At 42.7% G+C, this 9,419-nt stretch overlaps 1 long non-coding RNA gene across 1 annotated transcript; it reads left to right on the top strand.

Moving 5' to 3' along the window:
• Nucleotides 1-1,384: 1,384 nt before the first annotated feature.
• On the top strand, nucleotides 1,385-5,367 carry LOC148118917 (uncharacterized). Its single transcript, XR_015735562.1, has 2 exons — nucleotides 1,385-1,462; nucleotides 5,075-5,367. It is a non-coding gene; the product is annotated as an uncharacterized LOC148118917 (long non-coding RNA).
• Nucleotides 5,368-9,419: the final 4,052 nt, after the last annotated feature.

Genomic DNA, 9,419 nt, shown 5'->3' with positions numbered 1-9,419 from the left:
CGTGTGCGTTGCAGCGGTTTTTCATCATAGGTCAGATACGGCGTCAACCTTTGTGCTCATTGATAAATGAATGAAAAGGGAAAATGTATGCAGATAGAATTCTATCATCTTTACCAAATAAGAAAGTCCTTTCAGTTTTCAGCTGCAGGGGAGACTCTGGAGGGCATTATGCTAAGTGAACTAAGCTAGGCCCAAGAAGGCAAATGCCGCACGATTTCATTTACACACAGAGCTTAAAAGAGTTGAACTATGAAATATAAAGGGCTGGGGTGCCTTGGTTGGGAAGGGTGTTCTAGAAACGTCTATCTAAGGATATGAAACTTCAGTTAGAGAAGAGAATAAGTCCAAAGATTTTTGTATAATACAGCCATTAGTATTAATATCCTTTCTTTCCTTCTCTATCTCCTCTTTCTCCTCCTTCTTTTGGTTTATTTCTATTATTATTATTATTTTTTATTTTAAGAATGGTTTCTCTGTTTTGCCCTGGCTCTCCTGGAACTTGCTCTGTAGGCCGTGTCTTGAATTTAGAGATCCATCTGCCTCTGCTTCCCAAGTGCTGGGATTGAAGGCGGGAACCACTATGCTAGGAAATTTTCAATAGAGAGCAGAATGAGACAGGCATGGTGGCACACACCATTAATCTCAACACTTGGGAGGCAGAAGCAGATGGATCTCTGTGCGTTTGAGGTCAATTTTGAGTTCTAGAATGGTCAGGGCTACACAGAGAAACCCTGTCTCAAAACAGTGAGAGAGAGAGAGAGAGAGAGAGAGAGAGAGAGAGAGAGAGAGAGAGGAAGCAGATTGAAAATCAAAAATTATTAATTTAGTGGCTAGAGAGCTGGCTCAGTGGTTCTGAGTATTTGCTGGTAATGCAGAGGATACTGGTTTGGTTCCCACTGCTCACAACTATTGATTAACTTCAATTCCAGGGCATTCAACCTCTTTTCTGGCCTCTTAGGACACCAGACATGCATGTGGTAGACAGATATACATGCAGGTACAATGCTCATACACATAAGATAAAAAATAAGTAATGAATCTTTGGAAAATTATTTATTGAAGTAATTTAAACTATAAACAAAGTTATTTATTTTTGTTTCTCGGTATGTGTGTGTTCAGATGTACACTTGCCACAGCTTGTGCAAGGGGATGAGAGCTGGCTCTTGCCTTCTGCTTTGCTTAAGGCAGGGCCTCCGTCGTTGTGTCTGCTGTGTTGTACACTCTAGACTTGCTTGCCGACAAACTTCCAGGCAATTTCCCTCTCTCTCCCTCCTATCTCTCTTTAAAGGGCTGGGGTTACAGATGCGTACCACTGCAGCTGGATTTTGTTGTTGTTGTTGTTGTTGCTGTTGTTGTTGTTGTTGTTGTTGTTTTTGTTGTTGTTGTTACACAGTTCCCAGTGATCCCATTCAGGTGGCCAGGCTTGTGCTCTTATCTGCTGAGTGATCTCGTCAACCGAAAGGTAGGTTTGAAATGTGCTCACCCTAAAAAATAAGACTGTGAGGCAACTATACATGTTAACTAGCTCAAAGCAGACGCTCCACAATGTATACATACTTCAAATCATGTTATACATTATAAACACATATGACTTTTACTTGTCGTTTAGACAGTTGAAAGACTTTCAGACACAACTCAATTCACCTGTCCCCAAAGGCCACCTCTAATGGCTCCAGATTCAGTGACTGAGTCTTCCCAACAAGCTCTGTGTCTGGGTTCAAAGGCCCAGAAGTGTGGGTGAATAGAAAGACAAAAGAAGTGGCCTTCACTGAAGGTAATGGCATGGCACCTGCTGAATGTGACTGTTGGGGTCCAATCTGTTGGATTTGGTTCCTGGATTCATCCCTTGTACCCTGGAAATTGTTGAGTCTTTCTGGAACTCAAGTGACCCTAAAGGAGAGTGAAGACTGTCCTTATCTTTAGCTAAAATATCATTTGGAAAGTGTCTAACACAGAGCATAACCCAGACTTGCCAGGTCACGGCTCCAGTATTCTGAGTCCCATTTTATAGTTGCTCAAGACCTTGTCCTGATTGTGAACCCAGACCTCATTTCCCCCCTTCTCTCTATCCTTCTCCAAGCCACTGAATCTAACTCTTCTTTACCAACTACAATTTAATGTGCCTTGCTTAGACTCTTTCCTGTATTCCTGGTTTAGGAGAGATTGCCATCCCCATCTCTGATATGGTCAGAGACTGAATCTACTTCTTTGCCCTGACAGTAGCCTTTGAATATGAGAATATACTTACGGTTCACAAGTGTGTTTGAACTACCACACCTGGTGTCAGAAAACTCAAGGCTTTTCCTCTTGTATCTCAATTCTAGTTGCTTGTCTTCTGCCTCCAGAATGCCATTGTTATGGCAAGGCTTGTCCTGATGCTGGCTAAACCTGGTAGGATAGCTCTGTGCTTGTGAACTCAGGTCTGGCGTACACTTGGGTGTAATACAGACCGAGCCCATGTTGAGTGTACACATATCTGGGGATCAGGGAGAATACAGTTCTAAGAAAGGAACTACTTAGACTTAGAGGCAAGTACCCCTTCTGGTTGAGTGGGCATTACAGGTACTCACAAGCCTGTAGTCATAATTCATTTTACCAGGAGAATCGGAAAATTATGAGTCTTTCTAACCATGCACTTATGTTATAACCTCACTTTCAGCATTTTGCAAATCTGACGATGTGAACTGCCATATTTCATTATTGTTTGAAATTTTATATCATTAGCAAGGGTAGACATTTATATTTGATTCTTGACCAATTATGTTTCCTGTTCTGTGAACTGTCTTTCATATGGGCTGTGCCCTACTTTTGTATTGATTCAATAGGTATTCTTCATATGTACTCTGGATATATAAGAACAAGAACACATATGTGCGCCTGTATATTCTGGATTAATTTTGTCATTGCCATTTTTCTATGTACTGTATTTTCATATACCATATTGTTTCTTTTAAAGAGAGTATTGTATTTAACAAAGTCTAATTCACCATGATTTTCTTTATAGTTGGGACTTCTTTCATGGTTCTCACTACTGGAGACCATATGCCTTTAATAACCAGGTAGCAAGGCAATATGGGGGTGAGAATAAGTGGAGGCTGATGCAAAGGCGAATTATGATGGGAGTTCCATCGGAAGACTTGACTGGAAGATCTCACTTCAACTTGTTATGATGAAAGAGTTACATACTCATAGCAATACTGCAAGCAAATGCACAGGGAGGGATGGACCCAATATTCTGTTTTCTTTAGCAGTAACATCTTGAATAGCTACAGTATGATGTCATCAAAATCAGTAGATTCATCTTCATTCAGCCTACATAATTTATTCAGATTTTATTACTTGTCCTTGCCCTCTTGGGTATCTGTGTAGTGAGTCTCTTGAAGCCTTATTACCAGAATAGACTCCATTATCCACCTCTGCAATCAAATCACAGAGTTATTCCATGACTGAAGACCCTGCTGCTGCCCAAGGCTAGCCTGTGATTTTGTTTCAAGTAGCTCAAGATGTTGCTGCTAATATAATTTTTTGGTGACTTTTAAATAGTGTAACTTTAGTCTTTAAATACATGTATTAAATAAATGTATCTGTGAAATAGTGTCAGGTTCCCTGGAGATGCTCAAATTCCTATATGTTGAAGTCTCATTTTATAAAATGATGTAGTATTGACAGAACCAACATATATCCTTCATATATTCTGACATCTCTGTGGTGTGGGATGCCTCTTTGTATGCTGTGAATATGTTTTATTACCACTGATTAATATAGAAACTAATTTGGCCAACAGCCAGGCAGAATAGAGCCAGCTGGAAAATCTGAACAGAGATACAGGGAGACAAAAGGTGGGGACTAAGAGCAGCTAGCAGCTACAGGAGAAGCAAACTATGAGGTAATAAGTCTCGAGTCTCTTGGTAAAATATAAAGTAGTAGAAATGGGTTCATTTAAGTGATAAGAGCTAGTTAATAATAAGCCTGAACTAATAGGCCAAGCAGTTTGCAGTTAATATTAAGCCTCAGTGTGGTTATTCAGGAACTGGCAGATGGGAGAGAAACCTCCAGTTACATCTCTGGATGGGTTCTAAGACTTAGCATGATGCATATTCTATGTAAAAGTTTTAAGATGTGTTTCTTGGAGAAAAATAGCCAATACTGATACATATTCAGTTCAAACCAAAGTGCTTAAAAATATTTTAAGCCCCAGTTAGTCGATTCCCTGCATACTGATGAATTTTTCTGTTCCTCGAGACACAATTCTTGGTGCAGGCAGCCTAAGAGAGAAGAGCTTTGTTTAGGCTCACAGCTTAAAGGGTTACAGTCGTTCGTGGTGGGGAAGACATGGCCGCTAGGACTCCACCTATGGCATGACATGGCTCTTATGTTACTTAGCAACAGATGGGAAGCAGAGACATCGACTGGAAGTGAAGCTGTCCTAGAACCCTCAAGTCCTGACCCTCAGGCCCCACATTCACCACCCAGGAATTATGTCCTAAAGATCCTGCAGCTTCCTTGAGCAGCTCTGCTAGCCAGTGACCACGTGTTCAAACACAAATGCCTGTTTGGGACAATTCACATTTGCACCACAACCCATGGATTTGGACACGGCTGTTACGAAGGGAAGACAACATACACAGAACGCCACGTGGAATGAGCACGAACTCTGGAATGTGGTGTGTCTGTGTTTGCAACACTGCAGAGTAACCTTGAATCACTTTCTCTAGGCTTGTTGATTAGGGCGTGATGGAGGCAGGACTGGAAATATCACGCAGCCTTACTTTGCCCTGACCAGTGTGCATTTTATGAGCGATACTTAATATAATCAGGGCTTTCTATCTCCGACATCAATCATGATTCTGATTTTCCTCCATTGGAGTAGACATTGTTGATGCCTTTGTCCCTACTTGCCACCTCAGCTTATGGTGTATCCTATTTGGGAAATTCTTTAGCTTATGTATGTCTATTTCCTTCAGTTTCCTCCAGAGTAGGAGGAGTCCCTGCCACAGGAGCACCCTTAGCCCAGCTCGGGGACCTCACATCTCCCCTTTCTTTGTGGCTCACACATTTTCCGTTTCCTCTGCAGTCTTCCAGGAAGCTGCTGGCCTTGGCTGCCTGTCTGGATGAAAAAATCCTCCCTGTGCCTGTGCTGACCTGCTGGGTACCCTTTTAAGAGGACTGCTACAGGGGCATGATGGCTCCTGGTCTAAGCGCTGAGTCGGCTAAGTGGGGAGAGTCCACTGCAGCCTTCCAGGGGAGAAGCTATTCTGGGAAACAATCACTCCAGTCACCTCATTAGCATAATCTCTGGAATTAATGGCTTGATTGATGTCCCAGGTTTCCCTGCAGTTCTCAATAAATGATAACGTATTAAACCGAGATGGAGGAAAGAAAACATGACACGACATATATTATTTAGGTGTTTGCAGAGAGGGTGACACGCAAACACACACAATTCATCAACAGTCTTTTTTTTTTTTTTTTTTTTTTTTGCATGGTGTTCTGAGCCCGGAGCCGCCAAGATGTGGAATTAATTTCATAGCAGGTGATTCTAGACTATTTCACATGGGCCATCTGTCGCTTCTTCATTTACCTCTCTGCTGTTGCAATAATTAATCATTTCAGGCACAGGTTTGGCTCAGGAAGCTCTACCCTGACTGAGAGCTCTACAAGAGGGAATAGCATGGAATCACTTGCTCTACAGCCGCCTGTTTCTGTGAATCAAGGGTGTTCCCACTTTTTTCACACTTGCTTTTGTGGCTGACACCAGTGTCTCAGGAGTCGGAGGTGGCTTCATCAAGTATTGCTGCAACAATACACGTTCTTTTTGTGCCACAAAAGAAAGCGGAGTTCCATCCGGGAGGTCCGGTCAAATACTTGACTTCACATATCTAATAGGAGGGGGTGGGACAAACTCAGCTTCATCACATTTCCAAGCCCTAGTCATTTGTTAGGATTTGAATGTGAAATGTCCCCCACAGGCTGATATTTTGAGTGTGCATTGGTTATTTTTTTCTCCCTTGCTTTGAAAAGTTACGGGAGAGAAACCACTTAAGGAAGGTCTATTTTAGCTTATGGTTTCAGGATACAGTTCATCAAGGCATGAAAGTCATGGCAGTGGAGGTTTGAGACCTATGATCACATCTTGTCCATAGTCAGACATCACAGAGTGCTGTACGATGATGCTCAGTTTGCTGTCTCCTCTCCCCCTATTTTTTGTTCAGTTCAGGAGCTGAGACCATGGGACGGTGCCACCAATAGTTTGGGCCCATTTTCCTTTGTTACCCTCTCTGGTAGTGGAGTAGAAGTGTGTCTCTTAGGTAATTTTAAATCCAGTTGTGATGGTTTGAATAAACATGGGCCCAAGAGGCGCATCATATATTTGAATGCTTGGTCCCAACTTGGTGGAACAGCTTGAAGATTAGGAGATGCAGCCTTGATGGAGAAAGTGTGTCATAGGGGGTGGGCTTTGAAATTTCAAAAATCCATAGTATTAACAGTTAGAGCCCCTCCCTATCTCTTGCTTATAGATCAGATGTATAATCTCAACTACTGCTCCAGTGTTATGACTGCCTCTGCCTGCCTGCTGCCATGCTCCCCACCATGATGGTCATGAACTCATCCTTTGGACCTGTAAGGTATTTCTTCTTTAAATTGCCTTGATATTGGTGCTTTGTTATAGAAACAGAAAGGGAACTAAGACAGAAGGGAAGATGAAAGCGAGGATGAAACACCATGGGATTCTTGGTCCTCCACTCATGGTGCTGTTTTGAAGGCTGGGGAGCTTTTAGGAGGTGAGGCCTAACTAGTAGAGATGTATAGATGGAGGCTGCTAGTATGTTCCTGGCCACCCAGACCCGAAATAGTCACACAGAAACTATACTAATTACAACACTGCTTGCCCAATTAGCTTATGCATATTTCTAGCTAACTCTTTCATCTTAAATTACCATGACGTTTTACCATGACGTTCGTGGTTTGCTGGTAAGGTTCCCAGGCGTCTGTCTCTTTTAGCATCTCCCTAACTCTTCCTAACCTCTCTCTCCACCTCTGTTCAGATTTTCCTTCTGGCTTTACTCTGTTAAACCATTGGCTAAAAGCAGCTTCCTTATTAACCGATGTCAATAAAACATCTTTATAGCATACAGAGGAGAATCCCACATCAGAGACGTTTCACTAGGACTGAGTGAACACTGCTTTGGGTATCATTCTCTCTGTGTCCTGGTTTGTGTCATGTAAATGGCATGGCTGCCTGGTGTCCCCTCTGCCACAGCTGAGACAATCTTATGGTCATTTTTTCCCCCCCAGAGAGATTGAACTCTCTCTGAAACTGCAAGCCAACATAAACTTTTCATTTTTAAGGCACTTTGTCCCAGCGATGAAGAAGGTCACAAGCGTTTCCTTCTAGTCCTTGATCGGAAGGATGTCTCCAAGAGAAGAAATCTTACTAAAGATTAGGGGACAATGCTGCAGATCCTACAAGCCTTTGATTTAACGGTCTGTACGTCCAGACATTGTCAGGCAGACATGTGAGCCATTGTTCAACTGTGCTTGACGAAACAGTGGGAGAAAGAAAGTGCTAGGGCAGCTTCTTGTTGGAGTCACTCTCATCGACTAGAATGTGCTCAGTTATTTATTAATGATATATACTTATCGACTGACTAATTAGTTCATGCCAGACACAGGGCCAGGTGCCAGAGACGTTATGGGAAAGTTCTTGCACCCATATGACAGTGGTGTTTTAGTAGAGAGATGTGAAATGAATTGTAGGCAGACTTTTCTTTCCTGCCCTCCTGTTGCTAAAAAAACTGACAGGTAGACTTAATATTAATTACAAATGCTCAGTCAATAGCTCAGACTTGTTACTAGCTAGCTTTTACATTTATGTTAACCCATATTTCTAACCTATGCTTTGCCACATGGTGGTACTTTTATCAACATGGCATGTTCATCTCCTGCTCCCTCCGTGTCAAACTGACAACTCTCTGACTCCACCCTTCTCCATCCCAACATCCTTAGTTTGGTTGCCTCACCTATACTTCCTGACTGGCTACTGGCCAATCACCATTTTATTAAACCAATTTGAGTGACAAATATTTGCAGTGTACAAGAGGATTATTGAATGGCAATAAATTGGTGAATAAACAGATAAAAGTAGGAATGTGTGTTACATTAGAAACATAGAGAAGAGACAGAGAAAGAGTGGTGGCTACCCCTTGGCCCCCAGCCCACATATGTACATGTGTGGCGATGGGATGGTCTGAGAGAAGGAGGCTGTGTTATGATTTGACTGTAAAATGCATTTTGTAGGCTCATATGTGGCCTTGTTTTGGGAGATTGTAGAACCTTTCGGCATGAGACGAAGCTGAAGGAAATGGATCCGTGGGGGACAGGCCTCTTGACTTGTAGTCAGTTCCCAATTTCTGTCCCTTTTTTGCTCCACAATCATCCCAGATGTGAGCAAGGAGCTTTACACTCTTACTAAAACGCCTTTCCTTCCATGATGTGTTACATCTGTACACCATGAGCTGAAATAAGCGTTGATCTTTCAGTTGCTTCTTGTTGGTTAATTGGTCACAACAGTGAGAAAAAAATTCAAGTACAGACCAAATCTGAAATTTCACCTGCAGGATGGAACTATGCACATGACAAGTAGGAGGAGGGGACTCCTACCCAGAGGACCCTGCATGCAGAAAGGTCTTGGGCTTGAAGACAAGTAGAGCAGAGATGATGTAGGCCAGTGGAACCTGGTCAGGAAGGTGTAAGAAGGAAACACGAGACATTATTCCATACTTCCCTGTGGGTCATGGTGGAGGGTTGACTGTGAATAACAGAAAGTCACTGAAGGGCTTTAAGAAATTTTGACAGGTGTTTTATCATTTCCATTTTCCAGATGTAGAAACTGAAATACAGAGAAATAGTTGGACCCCATCAAGAGCCCTACATAGTGAGGTAGCAGAGTAACTTCAACTTCTGAGGCCAATACTCTAAGACGGGTCAACCAACCATGACCAAAGGGGCGACTCTAGCCTCCTGTCTGCTTTTTAATCACAGACTGCCACTGGGAGATGCACATTCTGCTTCTGTTTTTTTCTGTCCTGTGTGACTGCTTTCCTCCACAAAGGAAGAACTGACTCCTTTAACAGACAATACATGGCTTATGGGCCCTCAACACTCACTATCTTGGCTTTTCACAAAGCTTACTCTCTCCCGAACTAATCTGTGAATCCCACATAGGAAGGGACGATGTCCATCTGCTCCTAGTGTCTCCCATGGCCAACTGGTGACTGGATATTTAGCTGGCATTCAACCTGCATCTACAAATGAATAAGGAACAGGAGGCGTTGAACTGAGAACAGAAGAGAATGGGCCACAGATTGAATGCCTGGGGTCGACAGGAGACAGGACACATAGGTAGATGTGCACAGGGT

Source organism: Myodes glareolus, chromosome 19, assembly GCF_982192425.1.
Source record: "Myodes glareolus chromosome 19, mMyoGla1.1, whole genome shotgun sequence".
NCBI classification, from domain to species: Eukaryota; Metazoa; Chordata; class Mammalia; order Rodentia; family Cricetidae; genus Myodes; species Myodes glareolus.
The sequence above is the reverse complement of the archived record's forward strand: the minus strand, read 5'-3'. Positions and strand labels throughout refer to the sequence as shown.